At 33.8% G+C, this 17,281-nt stretch overlaps 1 protein-coding gene across 16 annotated transcripts in view; it reads left to right on the top strand.

Annotated features, from left to right (window-relative positions):
- RALYL (RALY RNA binding protein like) overlaps positions 1 to 17,281 on the top strand; it is a 737,315-nt gene that overhangs the window by 507,204 nt on the left and 212,830 nt on the right. The gene's annotated exons all lie outside the window — the stretch shown is intronic.

Here is a 17,281-nt window from a genome sequence, read left to right on the forward strand (position 1 = left end):
GGTATTCAGAGTTAAAATCATGTAAGAATTGGCATGACATTTTAAGGTACTCAAACTTTTTCCTATAGGTGAGAAAAGTCAATCAGGACTTTGAAACGCCATACATGTAAGGTATACATACCTTACATACATGTCAGGGTACAGTTTATATTTGTGAGGATGTATTAGTTCAGGCTGCCCTGTCAAACTGTCATAGATTGGAAAGTTTAAGCAACAGCAATATATTTTTTGCACAGTTTAGAAGGTAGAGAAGTCAATCATCAAGGGGCTGTCAAAGCAGGTTTTACCTGAGGCCTCCTCTTGGCTTGTAGGCAGTTGCCATCTTGCTGTGTGCTCACGTGACTTCTTTGTTGGGGCAAAGAGTGAGCAAGCTCTCTGGTGTCTTTCCTTCTGAGGGCACTAATCCTTTTATCAGGATTCTACCCTCATGACCTCATCTATCTCTCATTACCTCCCAAAGGCCCCATTTCCAAATACAGTCATATTGGAGGCTAGAGTTTTGACATGTGAATGCATTGAGACACAAACATTGAGTTCATAACAGGGGAGAAGGAAAGAAACAAAAGAGCAGCTGTGAGGTGAAATCAGTGGGTTTGAGTGGGTCAATTGATTGACTGATTGTAGCTCAGAGAGAAGATACAATCACATTTTTCTCTACCCATTGTAACCCATCAACTCTATACCACCAGGTGAGGCTACTGCACTAGTCTTCATCCTGGTTCCCTTCCTGCTCTTTACCAAACCCCCACCATCGTCTCCACTACCAGCCCTCATTCCACCATCCTCCTCAGCACTATTCAGCTCCTTTCTAGTACCCGATTCTCGCCCAATTCAGGACATTTGCACATTCTAGTGGAGAAAATAGGTAAGTGTACAAATAAATGCAACTCAATATGCTAAGTAGTACTGAATGACAGAAGTTGCTAATGGTACTATAGTCAGTTCTGTTATAAATATGACATACGTGTTCCTGAAAAATTATCACACCATGTAGAATTATACAATTAAAAAAACACAGGGATAATGGTAAAGTGGGCGGGAGTTGAACATTCAAAAATTTTGTGACTGCCATATTTTTAAAAATAAGAACCTAATGAAAATGGTAATGTTTGTGTGTGTGTGAATAGTTAAGAAACACATAAATGATACAATAATGTGGGTATTTTTACCATAAAATCTGGTTTGCTTTTGGAAGTGGATATTAAAAGAATTGCAACTTGCAAATTATTAGGAAGTAGGAGGATGGTGAGCTGAAATCAGAGGAAAGGTTGTATTAGGTGCAGATAGGTGTGGCTTATAAAACACCCAGTGAATGGAGAGAGCTGGTGCATGTTTGTGGTATGTGTGGATTAGGGTACATTTTGTGTATCCCCACGTAGCTTGGACACAGCTGGTGCAGTTTTTTGCATTCCCCTCATGTTTCTCATGGAGGAAATCATGCATAAGCAACCTTAATTTTTTTCTTTATATCAATTTCTTTAGAACATATTTACGTTTTCAAAACAAGCATTATAGCAGAACTGACAATAATTGTGCCTTGAACAGTTGGAAAAAACATCACAAAACTGGCAAAGTAAACTGAGCCTTCTAACAAGAAAAGCTATGTATCAGCAGAAAAGAGGAAAGAGAAGTAGGCCAAGGAAGCAACATGCATAGAGGGGATCAAATGTGAAAGAGAACATCATGTTTGGCAAACTGCCAGCATGTTATTTTGCTATATTAATACATCATATTGTTTGTTTGTTTTGAGATTGGGTCCAGCTCTGTTGCCCAGGCTGGAGTGCAATGGTGCAATCTCATCTCACTGCAACCTCTGCCTACTGGGTTCAAGCAATTCTCCTGCCTCAGCCTCCTGAGTGGTTGGGATTACAGGGGCACGCCACCACGCCCATCTAATTTTTGTATTTGTAGTAAAGACCAGGTTTCACCATGTTGGCCAGGCTAGTCTCAAACTCCTGACCTCAAATGATTCTCCCATCTCGACCTCCCAAAGTGCTGTGGTGGTTATAGGCATGAACCACCACACTCAGCCATTACATCATAACGTTTTTAAAAGTTATTTCAAATTTTTATTATTTTCATCATCATAAATGTTATAAATCACTTCCTTTTCCAACATTTGATTCTTTCTCATTTCCTCCAATGATGGGAAAAATAATTTGCCTTCATTTGATGTCTAAAATCTTCATTTTATATATATGCCTTTATTTTTGTGTAACCCACCTAATAATATGGCAACATTATAAAAATTTCAAATACTTTGATTCTAACTGAATTAACTTTGCCTTGATGTTAAATATTACAAATAGTCTTTCCATGTTAGAAAGTAAATATCTTTCACATACTTTGAAATGACAAAAATGGCAACTTCATGAATTCTAATCCAGGGGTAATCATGTTTTCATATTTTTATGTTCTGATGTATCACAAACTTGATGGCTTAATGTTAATTACAATTTTTAATTCAGCCAAAAAAATATTGTTCCTTGAGGTTTAATTTAACCTATTCTATTTCAAATTAACAAAACATAAAATGTATTCTTATATTACATGGATTCATTAAACCAATCACTTATTAAATTCCTACCATATGGATATAAAATGATCTTAAGGTCTATAAGTCTATTTCATTTCATTTCACGTCTTATAATTTCCAATGTTCCCTCTTGTTGAGTATTGGTATATCTGTACTCAGAACATACTTGATAGAAGCACATTGAATGGGAAAAAATACCCGAGTGAAAACAACACTATTATTTCACTCAACTGATTAGGTTAATTGATTTCCTGATAGACATAGGCCTTACTCCACATGGATGATCAAATTCATTATAGTTTCTGATCCTTTGAGGACACTGAAATCTAAGTTTTATAGTAACTTACTGCTTTATATAGACAAGTATCTTGGTTAACTCAGTTACTTGAAACACAGAAAATTAATAATTTTAAAAATGTGTTGCATAATTGGCAAAAATCACTGAATCTATTCAAACTACTTGTAGTACATTGAATTTTTTAGGGTTTTATGAAGTACTCTACAGAAGTTTTCTAAAAACTTACTTTCTGCAAAAATTCTATAATTTTTTTTCTTTGGGGTATTCATTCACTTTCTCACTACATCTTGAAGACAGTTGTGTCATTGAAATTGCTAAGATAGTTAATGTAATGACTCTTACAATGCAAACTCTGTTAGATAAATCGTATGATTCTTATTTTTATTTCTCATGATCTCATCTACCTTTTTGCTCAGTTCATTATTTGGGCACTTTACAGATGGAAATAATATGAGTAAGATAATGTATTCATAATCAGTTAATACTACTCTTTGGGGGATAAATAAAAGAAAAAGAATTTAAATGGACAAATGGACATTCAAAGTATTTCATTTATTTAATTCCTCCCCCAACTGCCACTGATGAACTAAGCTACTTCTCTATCATAGTTTTTTTTTCTTTAACTTCAGAATGCATATTTGTAATATGAAACAATTCTAAATAAGACTTGCCTTTCTGTGTTAAATAATACGTAATATTCATCAGTATAGAATTTATTTGGAAGAGGCCTTGGAATTCCATAATCTAGAATGTTAGGTGACAAAATAACAAGATATAAATAAATGCAAATATGTATCCAATAAGATGATTTCAAAATATACTACTATGTTCTAGTACTTGAAACAGCATGATGCTGGCATAAACACATATATAGATCAAAGGAACAAAAGAGAGAACCCAGAAATACAACCACACATATTTGGTCAATTAAAGTGTGTCAAGAACACACAATGGGGAAAGGATAATCACTTCAGTAAGTGTTACTGGGAAAACTGGACATCTTAATACAGCAGAAGAAAAAAAACTTGATTTTTGTCTTACCCTGTACACAAAAATCAAGTCAAAATTGATTAAAGATTTAAACCTGAATTAAGACCTGAAACTGTAAAAATACTAGAAACACACTTAGGGAAAAAGCTTTTTTTACAATAATCTGGGCAATGAATTTTTTTTTTTTTTTTTTTTTTACTATAATCCCAAAAGCACAGGCAACCAGAGTAAAAGTAGAAAAATAGGGTTGCATCAAAACTAAGAAGCTTCTTCACAGCAAAGGAAACAATCATGGAGTGAAGAGGCAACCTATGAAATGGGAAAAGATATTTGCAAACAATACATCCAAAAATGGGTTAATATCTAAAATACATAAGAAACTCAATAGTGAACAACAAATAATCTGATTAAGAAATGGCCAAAGGGATGTCAAAAGACATTTCTCAAGAGAAGACATACAAAGGGCTAACAGGTATATGAAAAAAATCTTCAACATCGCTGATGATCAGGGAAATGCAAATCCAAACCACAATAAGATATTAACTCATACACTATTAGACTGACTCATACACATTAGACTATTATCAAAAAGACAAAAGCAAGTGTCATCAAGTGTAGAGAAAAAAGCCCTTTTACACTGTTGTTAATATAAATTGGTACAGCCATGATGGAACAGTATTGAGGTTCCTCAAAAAATTAAATCTAGAACTGCTACATCCTCCAGCAATTACACTACTAGTTGTATATTGAAAGGAAATGAAATCAGTATGTGGAAATATCATCACTCTTATGTTCCTTGTAGCGTTATTCTTAATATCCAAGATATGAAATCAATCTAAGTTTCCATCAGCAAATGAATTGATAAAGAAAATGTGGCACATATAAATTCAGTGGAATATTATTTAGCCTAACCACATGGAAGTACTTAGAGGATATCATGCTAAATTAAATAAGCCAGGCACAGAAAGACAAATACTACATGATTTCATTTACATGAGGAATCTAAAAAAGTCAAACCCATAAAAGCAGATAATAGGATGGTAGTTGGCAGGGGCTGAGGAATGGGAGAAATGGGAAGATGTTGGTCAAAGAGTATAAAGTTGCAGTTTTGCAGGATGAATAAGTCTGGGAGACTTAACCTACAGAATGGTGGCTATAGATAGTGCTGCGAGAGTAGACCTTAAATGATCTTATCACACAAAAATGGTGATGGACATGTTAAGTGGCTTCATTATGGTAATCATTTCTTAATTTATATGTACATCAAAACATATACAATTATAAATTATAAATATATACAATTTTTATCTGTTAATTATATTTCAATATAGAAAAATTTAAAAACAAAAAAAGATTTAAAAAGAAATTTATAATGTAAAAGAACTATTGCTTTTAATAAAATTGTCTGTTTCTCAAATGCAAATAACATACAAATAGAAATCCGTCTTTAAACACATGCACACGTATGTTCATTGCGTCACTATTCACAATAGCAAAGACTTGGAATCAACCCAAATGTCCATCAGTGACAGACTGGATTAAGAAAATGTGGCACATATACACCATGGAATACTATGCAGCCATAAAAAAGGATGAGTTTGTGTCCTTTGTAGGGACATGGATGCAGCTGGAAACCATCATTCTCAGCAAACTATCGCAAGAACAGAAAACCAAACACCGCATGTTCTCACTCATAGGTGGGAACTGAACAATGAGATCACTTGGACTCAGGAAGGGGAACATCACACACTGGGGCCTATTATGGGGAGGGGGAAGGGGGGAGGGGGGAGGGATTGCATTGGGAGTTATACCGGATGTAAAGCATGAGTTGATGGGTGCTGACGAGTTGATGGGTGCAGCACACCAACATGGCACAAGTATACATATGTAACAAACCTGCACGTTATGCACATGTACCCTAAAACTTAAAGTATAATAATAATAATAAAAGACAGATAATAAAATCATAAATGACACTCAACAATATATAATTTATAATAAAGTTAATAATTCAGAGCAAAAAAAAAAAGAAATCCGTCTTTATGTCTTATAGCCAAATATTAAATATTTTAAATCAGAAAATTGAAGAGAAGAAAGTGGATGATAAATTCTAAAGCGGGATTATGAGGACCCAGATTTTGGAGATATCAGTGATATCATTCATTAATTTATATTTTAAAATAAATTTATCAGTGAAGCAAAGTTATAGAAATGTAATTGTATAGGTGGAAAATGACATAACTACTTTCAAATGGTGGAATTGCTAATATTTTTTATCTTTGTAAGACTGATTTTTGAGATTAAAAGAAAAAGAAATCTAGCATCTCCAAGCATGTTATAGTAATAACATTTTCCAGGCAAGTCAAAGCACTGTTTGGAGAATTTCCACATGGCTGGCATTTATTAAACCTAAAAGTTAAAATTACTTTCTTCAGTTTTATTAGACTACAAATATTTTCTGTTGTTTGTCAGGATCACTTTATATGGGATCTAGAAATGATAAATGGGCTGTGATGAACTCTCCTGAAGGAAAGCCAAAGGGACTTTGGTTTCTGTCATATATAAAATATGGCATTCTGGTTTACAAGGAGGTTGTTTTGTCCACAGATCACTCTTGAGATAGAATCTGGGGCATTCTGGCCATCTCTGGCTATTTGCAAGTATAGATTATATTTCAGTTCTCTAAATTTTTTTTTTCATCGTTAAGTAGTTGAAATGACAGTGAATTGAGAAAGATTCAAAAACAAAGAGTAAGACTTACAAATCATTATGTGATTATATTCCTAAGGAGGTAAGCACAGCCCCATTTAATTCAAGAAAGAGCAAATGAGCACCTTCTAAACCACACACGCTGGGTTTTCCTTCCCCCTCCCCTCATATCTTGAATAGAAGTGGTGAGGCCTACAGAAGATGGATTCCTGGAGTGCTAGGAAAGCAATAGGAGAGAGTGAGTCTCCTGGAGGAAAGGCAGGAAAGGGATATTCCAGGTAGATAGAAAGCACATGCAAAAGAAGTGATACTAAAATCATTGGAGCGAAAAAATATAGTCCAACTTTCTCATGTACATAGATACAAAAATCCTAAACAAGAGCAAAATATTAGCAAATCAAATGCAGTGATTCATAAAAAGTATAAAACATCATGATCACATTGGGTTTATTCTAGAAATGCAGATATGGTAAAACATTTAAAAATATAACAAAATATTTCACAATAAATGAGAAAAAATATACATCAGTAGATATATTTGACCAAATTCAATATCCAATCATGATTTAAAAAAAAAAAACCCCTTTGGAAAATTAGAATAGAAGGGATGTCTTTAATGTAACAAGTTTCTGAAAATAGAAAAACATGCACATGAGTAAAATCATGCTTAGCAATGAATTATTGAAACTTTATGCCTTGAAATGAAGAGTGAGAAAAAGATGCACATTCTCATCACTTATATTTAGTATTACACTGGATGTCATAGCCACTGAAGACAGAAATAAAAACCATCCCTATTTATAGATAACTTGATTGAATATACAGAAAAATCAAAAACAATATGGACTGCTCAGTCAGTTAAGCAATTCCAGAAGGTCAATACACAAAGTCATTTTTTATTCCATGTACCAGCAATAGCAATCAAACATAGAATATGAAATTTTAAAGGGGTATCACTTAGAATAACTTTTACAAATCTAACGTTTCAGCATAAATCTAATGGAATGTGTGTAAGACCACTACTGTGAAACCTGCAAAACCTGTTCATGGATTTGAAGACCTAAAATATAATTTCTCACAAATTAATCTATAGATTTAATGAAATATCCATTTCAACATATATCTGGTATGAATCCTTCTGCAGGAACTGAAAAGCTGAAAATGCAAAGTATGTAGCCTTATTTTGCATGTGTATGTTGTAACAGGTACGGCATCGTTCAGGATCTGGATATTTTCCAAATACTTGAGTCTTTTTGGTTGTAGCAATGACGGTGACGGCAGATTATCTGGATGGGTCAATGTAATCACAAGAATCCTTCTACTAAAGAGGAAGGAGAATCAAAGTAAGAAAAGGGAGACATGGTAATGGATCCACGAAGTGGAGTGATGCACTAAGTTGAAGGAAGAAGCCATGAGCCAAGGATGGTAGTAGCCTCTAGTAGTTAGAAAAGGCAAGCAAAGAAATCTCCTGAAACCTTCATAAACAACATAGCCCAACCCATACCTTATTTTAAATGTCTAACTTCCAAGACCATCAGAGTAAATTTGTGTCGTTTTAAATTATCAAATTTGTGGTAATTTGTTAAAGCAATAACAGAAAACTAATACACTCATTCGATTCATAAATATTTGTAGAGCAACTAATATATCTCAGACACTGGCTGGCTTCTGGGGATAAATGTATTAGCCCATTCTCACACTGCTAAAAAGAAGTGCCTGAGACTGGGCAATTTATAAAGCAAAGAGGTTTAATTGACTTACAGTTTCACATAGCTAGGGAGCCCTCACAAAACTTATAATCATGGCAGAAGGGGAAGCAAACACATCCTTCTTCACATGATGGCAGGAAGAAGAAGTGTCAAGCAAAAGGGGAAAAGCCCATTTTAGAACCAACAGATCTCATGAGAACTCACTCACTATCACAAGAACATCATGGAGATAACTGCCCCCATGATTCAATTACCTTCCACTGGGTCTCTCCCACAACATGTGGACATTATGGGAGAAACAATTGAAGGTGAGATTTGGGTGGGGACACAACCAAACCATATTAATATAATACATGAAAAGTTGAAGAGGAAAGAATATTTTCAGACTCATTTTATGAGGCCAGCATTACTCTGATACCAACGCCTGTCAAGGGCACTACAAGAAAAAAAATTTACAGGCTGATATTTCTGATGAACATAGTTGTAAAAATTATCAACAAAATAGAAGAAAATAAAATTCAACAGCATTTTAAAAGAATCAGTGATCATGATCAAGTAGAATTTATCCCTGGGATGTAAGAATCATTCAAATATGTAAATCAATAAATGTGATTCACCATATTAACATAATGAAGGAGAAAAACCATATGATCATCTCAGAGTTGAAGAAAAATACATTTTACAAAATTTAACATTCTTTCATGGTTACAAAAAAAGCTCTCAACAAATTAGGTATAAAACTAATGTACCTTAACACAATAAAGGCCATATATGAGGAACCCACAGCTAACATTTAACCAATGGTGGAAAGTTGAGAGTTCTTCTATGATTAGGAACAAGATCCCCACTCTCTCCACTTCTATGCAACATAGCACTGGAAGTCCTAGCCAAAGCAACTGGGTAAGACAAAGAAATAAAAGGCATCCAAATTGTAAAAGAGGAATTGAATTTTCTCTGTTTGCAGATGACATGATCTTATATAGAGAAATCCTAAAGACTCCACCAAAAATCTGATTCGTATCAGTCCATTAGAACTGATAAACAAATTCAATAAAGTTGCAGGATACAAAATCAACATGCCAAGATCAGTAGTGTTTCTATTCACTAACGAACTATTGGAAAAAAAGATTAAGAAAACAATCTCATTTACAATAGGATCATAAAAAATATATCCATGAGTAAATTTAAGCAAGGAGGTGAAACACCTGTATACTAAGAACTATAAAAAGGGATGAAAGAAATTGTAGAAGACACAAATAAATAGAAAAATGCCTGTGTTTATCGATTAAAAGAATTAGTATTTTTTGAATGACTACTCAAAGCAATCTGTTGATTCAATAAAATATTCACCATAATTCCAACGACATTCTCCACAGAAATACAAAAAGCAATCCTAAAATATATGTGGAACCACAAAAGACCTTCAATAGCCAAGGTAATCTTGAACAAAAAGAACACAGCTGGAAACATCATACCACCGAACTTTAAAATATATTACAAAGCTAAAATAATCAAAGTAGTGTGGTACTGACATTTGCCAATAAATTATTGTTTTATGATATGTTCTAACCAGAAACACTGGAATAGGCTGTTTTTGTGTATGTTGTATTTGATATCTATTTTGAACAGCTACATGAGTATATCCAGTAATAATAGCTAATATTATACTTGTCATTCTTCTAAGCACTTTTTATGTATTGACTCATTTAATTCTTATAGCAGTCCTGTAAATATATAATAGGTGAGGAGACATTTATAGATGAAGAAACTGTGGTACGAAAATATGAAGTAACTCGACCAAGATCACACAGCTGACAAATGGCAAAACTAGGATTTAAATAAAGCAAGACAGTGTTGTTCAAGAACCAAAGGTGTTAAACCATCACAATTGTAATGCCTATAGAATTTAAACAGAGTTCTACACAGGTATTTGGTCTACAAATATAAATTTAGTAAGGAAACTAAAAAAACAATGGCACAGAAGCCAATAAATGGATTTTTCAGGAAAAAAGATAATTAATATTGTCAGATATTAACTAATATCAAAAAGAATTAGGATTAACCAGAAATGCCTTGATTTAGTATTTTTATTATAAAAGTTTTCTTTTTTCCATTTTCTGAAGCCATATTTATTAATCACTATTTCTTGATAATGTGTCAGGTCTACACGTATGTTTCAGTAGTTTATTTTTATTTTCAGTAATTTTTTAAGCTGTCACTAATCTGTTCATGTCATGGGTACCAACTCACACACATCTCAGCTTACATTTTTATAATATCCTCTAAGACATAAATAATTTATTCTGCTTCTGCTGAAAATTTCCAAAATGTCATGCCCCATGATCTGCATGGAATTAATTCTTGTCATATATTTATTGACATATTACAGGGCCTTCTATCACCACTGGTTGCCACTTTTCAAAACTAGAACCATTATTTCAAGTGTCAGGGTACTGATTACATTCATTCTCTTTGATATAAACAGATATTTTAACTGGTAGTTTTATTGAAATGTTATTTTTGAAAACTTTATGAATCACGTATCTATTATAAGCAAAATTTTACGATTAAGATGATGGCTATTTTATCTTTATCCCCTTGTATCTTGGACAAGTATACACTTAGTATTTGTTGCAAGAAGCAATGAGGTATAGAATTCTATTTACTAATTATTGTTTTCTTAATCTGAGTAATGAGAAATTGTTTGCACTATGATTACAAATTGGTAGCAAACTTAGCAAAAAAAAAAAAAAAAAAAAAGCATGTATCAACATTTGTTGAACACCAATTATGTATCATCATCCTGTTCTTAGATCAACATAGGCCACTGAACTTTCTACCCCTCTCAGTAATTCTGTCACTAATGCTTAATTATTGTTACCCATGGCTCCATTCTTTAAACACTCCTAATACAGCACTCATTCACTCAGCCTCAGAGAAGAGTGGACTACTCATTGTCAAGGGCCCTTTTTTCAATACACTGTCATAGCACCACAAATCTGCTATGAACAGGATGATGAATCAAATGAATGAATATATTCTGTAAGTTTGTGATCACCTGATTAGGGTCTGTATTCCCAAATAAAATAAAAGCTATACCAACAATCATGTCTGTTTTTACTTAGCATTACATCAACCAGATGACACAATTTAAGTGCACAAGTATACTATTAAAAAACTGAAGTTAAATTCATTTAATTTAAATGAGGGATCATATGTTAAATCCTAAATGTTATAATAAAAAAGGTTAATCTTATCCAGATGGGAACATAACTATTTATGCTACTGAAAACACAAGTGATCATCAACCCAAGAAAAAGGCAACCACAAAACAGAAATTTTTTTCCTCATTCAATCAAGATTAGGTAGTCACAAGCTGAAATCTTGGTTCCTTCTTTGTTATACTATTTTCCTACAAACGTTTCTTTAAATGGTCTTAGAAGTTGGGAGGCAAAGGTTTTTAAAATTGAATAATCACCTTTTCACATGCCGTATTTGTGTTCAGATTTTGTGAATCCTCTAATGACTCATTTAAGTATTTATTGCGCTCTCCAGGTGAGCTTTCTATAGCTTTTCAAGGCATGATTTAAAAATAATATAAGATTTTGTGTTTGCCAAACTAAAGACGTTTTGAAAATAAAATATGAGACTCTTTTTTTCCTACCATAATTTCTGTTTCTGTATCTAAGGCCGTTAAAGTAAACATCTAAAAATGGTTTTTATAATGGTAAGAGAATCATGAATTTCATTTACATATTTACTGTTCACATACTGCTGTGCTGGTAATGGCAAATGCAGAGTTTATTCAAATAGTTCTACTTGAAACACATATAAGAGGTCAAAGAATATCCAGGTGGTTGTAAGCCCTTTAGCAGACACAAATACACACAAAATGAGGATTGGAGATGGATTTCTGAAATGCCCTTGGGCTATGTAATGCTAAATTATACCTGAAAATTCATTCTATTCAACTCAGCAGGCTGAAGTAGCTCATCAATGTGGTATAATTATAACTAAATAGGAACAGGAAAAGAATTAGGAGAACAGGATTGCTGTGTATAATACTTTTGAAGACAGGCTGAAATGAATTCTATTAATATATAATATTTTATGCACATTTTAAATTGGAAATAATTAGAAATTTGGGGGTAAAAATGTTGATATTATTCTTAGAAACAAAATTATGCTGAATATGATCCATAAATCAAAATTGATATTTTTTAAAGTCCATAAAGAATTACATATCATAGTATTGGTTTTTGTCTATTTTAGACATTTATAAATTATGAACAAATCTTCTTAATGTCTAGACCAACATTTTCAAAATAGTTTGGTTATGTGTGTGTATGGGCACCTAATTTTCTGATATAATGTTATCTCTTTTTAATTGGAAATTTGTTCTGGGTCATTCTAACCTACTTGATTATTTTCCCTGAAGAACATTTTCCAAATCCATAATGGACCTTAGATTAGTGCAAATATATCATTTCAGTGGACTTCATGCACTGATTAGGCTTTACTTGAATATGTTTAGAATCACAATATATGCACCTCTAGAATTTTTTTTAAGTTTTGAGTTCAGGAGTGAAAGTGCAGTTATACAGGTAAACTTGTGTCGTGGGGGTCTGCTCTACAGATTATTTCATCACTCAGGTATTAAGCCTAGTACCTACTAGTTATTTTTTCCGATCTTCTCTCTTCTCCCACCCTCCACCCTCCAAAGGCCCTAGTGACTGGTTTTCCCCTCTATGTGTCCATATGTTCTCATCATTTAGCTCCCACTTACAAGGGAGAACACACTGTACTCTTTATCTGGAGTACGAGGATAGGTAAATATCAGAATGCATTCTCTATTGAAATCTCACATATCAAATATGTTCTCCCATTGTCTGACACTTTAAAAGCATGTATATTTGCCAAAATGACAATAACCCCAATAATTCCAACTAAAGTAAAATCCTAGATAGTGTTCTCTATTCTCAACTGTTTTCTGAATTTGGTTTCTTTGACAATTAGTTTTTCAACACATGAGATAGTGGTATCATGAACTGGGTACAGCTTTAGAAGCTCACAAACTTACAGACTCCAGCTCTGCTTCTTTCTTGCAAACTCTTTGAACTTGGCCCTTGAACCTCAGTTCCCTTATCTGTAGGATGAGGACTCCTACCTCACATCACTGCTTTACAATTAAAGTAGCATAAACAAAATCCCTCACACAAAGTAAGCACTTAATAATTGTTCATTTTTATGATTCCATTTAGCTTCTGTAATTAGTGAACTATTTTAATTAAAATATTCATGTATTTAATTCATTGCTTACATTGTAAAGCTAACATTAGTGAACTCTAGGGGTGATGATGCAAAATTATAATATAGAGTCCCAATGATAATAACATATATTCTTTGAAGGAGAAAATGCAAGGTATCATACAGTGGAGTGCTGAGTCCCAGTTCATCTTTTTTAGCATCATGTATTTATTACCTGCCTCACACCAAGAATTTGTGCCCTACTACCACATATATAAAATAGAGTAGAAATACAATGAATTTTATATAGATAAAACACAACAAAGGAAAGAAACCCCACAGAATAGAAAGATGAAACCAGATACTCTAGTTCAGAGTCCAGAAAGAAGAAAGTCAGGGCAAGTTTCAGGAAAGACAGACGTTGACTAAGATAGAATCAGCCAGGAAAAGAGAAAGGCAGAACTCTGAGAAGTCAGCAGTGTGTACAACAGGATACTTCCTAATTTATGTCTCTGCCCTCCTCTGCCTCACGTGCCACTTGCTGGTCCCCACCATTGTCCTGGGTCTTCTGTGCTTAAGAATTTTCTCCAGCTACAATCTGGCCACTGAAGAATGACACATCCTACAAACACCTCAGAACACTGTTTTGCTAGGAAGCTTTACCACTCACAACCCTGTGGCTTTTAAGGTAGGTAGGTAGGTAGGTAGGTAGGTAGGTAGGTAGGTAGGTAGATAGATAGATAGGTAGATAGATAGATAGATAGATAGATAGATAGATAGATAGATAGATAGGATAAATAGATAACAGACAGATGAATAGGTAGTAGATAGATAAGTGTATATATCCTATTCTGTAAACTCTTTCATAGTAAGATTCTATGCATAATTTTCATGATCACAGAAACTAATAAGAAATTAAAACATCCTTGAATTCATATCATGATTCTCTATAAACTGAGTACTATCCCTTCATCTCAGAACACAGTGGAGATGCTCTTAGACAAAAGTTGTGAGCTACTAAGGAAGTATTTTTCATAAGTAAAAATCTCTAGGGAGCATGGTACAGCAATTCTCCCACATCATGCTTGTCTAGTCCCCTCCAGCTGTTAAAATACCATAGACTGGGTGGCTTATAAACAACAGAAATTTATTTCTCAGAGTTATGAAGGCTGAGAAGTCTAAGATCAAAGTGCTGGCAGATTCAGTGTCTTGTGAGGGCCTTCTTTCTGGTCAATAGAAGGCAACTTCTCTTTGTGTCCTCAGGTGGAAGAGGCAAGGGATCTCTCTGGGGTCGTTTTAATAAAGGCACTAATCATATTTGTGAGGGTTCTGTTCCCATGACCTAATCACCTCCCAAAGGCCCCACCTTTAAATACATCACAGGAGGGATTAAGTTTCAATGCACTAATTGGAGAGGAACAAAAACATTTAGACCATAGCAATGCACACCTCCAATAAACTATATTATCGCTTCCATATGTCTGTGAGGTAGTTTGTTGCAGATGATAGTACTTTTTATGTGGCTATCACCTGAAAAGACATCTTGTGCTTTTTAAAGTTCAGGATTATTTTACATTATACCTTTAAGGTATAAAATAGCCAATATTTGTTTAAAATATGTTGAAGGGAGGTAAATTATTTACATAGGCATAAATAATTTCCTTCATACTTTTAAGTATAATCGCTAGGAAATTAAAGACATTTTTCAACTCTTTTGTAACCATGAAATATTTGAACCCATCCAAAGAATAGAAGATAAAGGATAAAGGGTAAAGGACAAAGGATAAAGAAGATAGAATTTCATTATCCTTAAAACACTGCAAATTTATCCAAGTGTAAATGAGAAAATCAGGCAACCAAGAGGATAAAACTAAGTCTGGATAATCAAATTTAGGCTACAAAGAGATAAAACTCAGATAAAATTAAATGGAAAGCATACAAAGAAAGGGAAGCAACAAAAACAAGAATGCTAAAAAACAATTACCACTAAGGAGATGCAATAAAAATAAAATCAATTGTAATTTGAGTTATAAAGGATAAACATTTTTAGCTGTGTTTAATACTTGCAAGTATTAAATATTTCAGAATCATAATAATTTAAAGATTTCTTTGACATTACTGCATAGGAAACTGGACAAAGTCCAAAAAAAAGAATAAAGACTTAATAAAACCCCATTATAGTTTAGAAAAACAATGAAAGTCTCTTCCAGATACTTAAAAAAACTGAACAAAACTAAGGAGTACAGAATTGATTTGTTTGCTTATTTCACTTTTAGCAACCGTCAAGAATAAAGAAGCATCTTTCTGGAAATCGTTATTTTTCCCTAATTTGAATCAATATCACAAGTGAAAACTTGGACCAAACTTAAGGAAGTTTTTTATTTCCTTCAATTGAAGAAAGAACAATGATAAATAAAGTAAAATGAGGTGTTGAATGAAATGACAAGACGTTTTTAATATGATAGCCATTAAATATTTTAGTAACTACTTTTAGATTATCTACTTACAGGACAGCACTTGACTTGGGGCAGATGGATGTGGGTCCAGATCTCCAGGCAGTTATCAAGACAGCAAGTAATTTAATACAGATGAGTGTTAAAGATACAGATATATATTTATTTAATTGCTGAAAAGATGGATTGGTGATCATGCTGGGGTTGAAAATTATTTGGTTGTTATCCTTGAAAGAACCTGAGGAAAGTATTCACATAAAGAATTTATAGGAATTGTATGAATAAGGAGGTGTTTCAAAAGAAGGAAACATTGATCTCTAAGAAGAGAAAAGCCAGTGTTACCACAGGGGCAGCTGATATGATAAGGAGGAAAGGGTAAGAGAAGGGTCCCCCCAACCTCGTGCATCATGGCGCTGGGTGATATGAATGACCTAGGAGAAAGGTTAACTGTGAGTAACTTTGCATCTAAACCTGATAAACATTTTCTGTTCAAACCTGAGAAAGGAGAATTGAGATATCACTTCCTATCACTCTTGGAAGTCCTGTTTGAAGCCCCTGCTGGGAGTACATGGTCCAAGTTGCATGAGTTCATATACCTCGTCTTCCTTCAGTTATCTGTTCAGCAAACTTGTAGGAGCTGTCTGGTCTGTATCGGACATCTATTAATAAAGAATTTGGGCAACAGAACTTTGCTGCATCTTTTCCGCTTTAATTATTCTAGCAATTCTCTGAAATGGAGGCATCATAAAATTCAAGTTAAAGATTTCTATACACTCTATATACAGTGTATTCACAAAATGCTTAGAAGGTTTATGAAATTCAACACATATATTTTTTTAATTTATTTATTATTATTATACTTTAAGTTGTAGGGTACATGTGCATAACGTGCAGGTTTGTTACATATGTATACTTGTGCCATGTTGGTGTGCTGCACCCATCAACTCGTCATTTACATCAGGTATAACTCCCAGTGCAATCCCTCCCCCCTCCCCCCTCCCCATGATAGGCCCCGGTGTGTGATGTTCCCCTTCCCGAGTCCAAGTGATCTCATTGTTCAGTTCCCACCTATGAGTGAGAACATGCGGTGTTTGGTTTTCTGTTCTTGTGATAGTTTGCTAAGAATGATGGTTTCCAGCTGCATCCATGTCCCTACAAAGGAAGAACTAGATGTACCATATGACCCAGCCATCCCATTACTGGGTATATACCCAAAGGATTATAAATTATGCTGCTATAAAGACACATGCACACGTATGTTTATTGCAGCACTATTCACAATAGCAAAGACTTGGAATCAACCCAAATGTCCATCAGTGACAGATTGGATTAAGAAAAT

Source organism: Chlorocebus sabaeus, chromosome 8 (genome assembly GCF_047675955.1).
Source record: "Chlorocebus sabaeus isolate Y175 chromosome 8, mChlSab1.0.hap1, whole genome shotgun sequence".
NCBI lineage: Eukaryota > Metazoa > Chordata > Mammalia > Primates > Cercopithecidae > Chlorocebus > Chlorocebus sabaeus.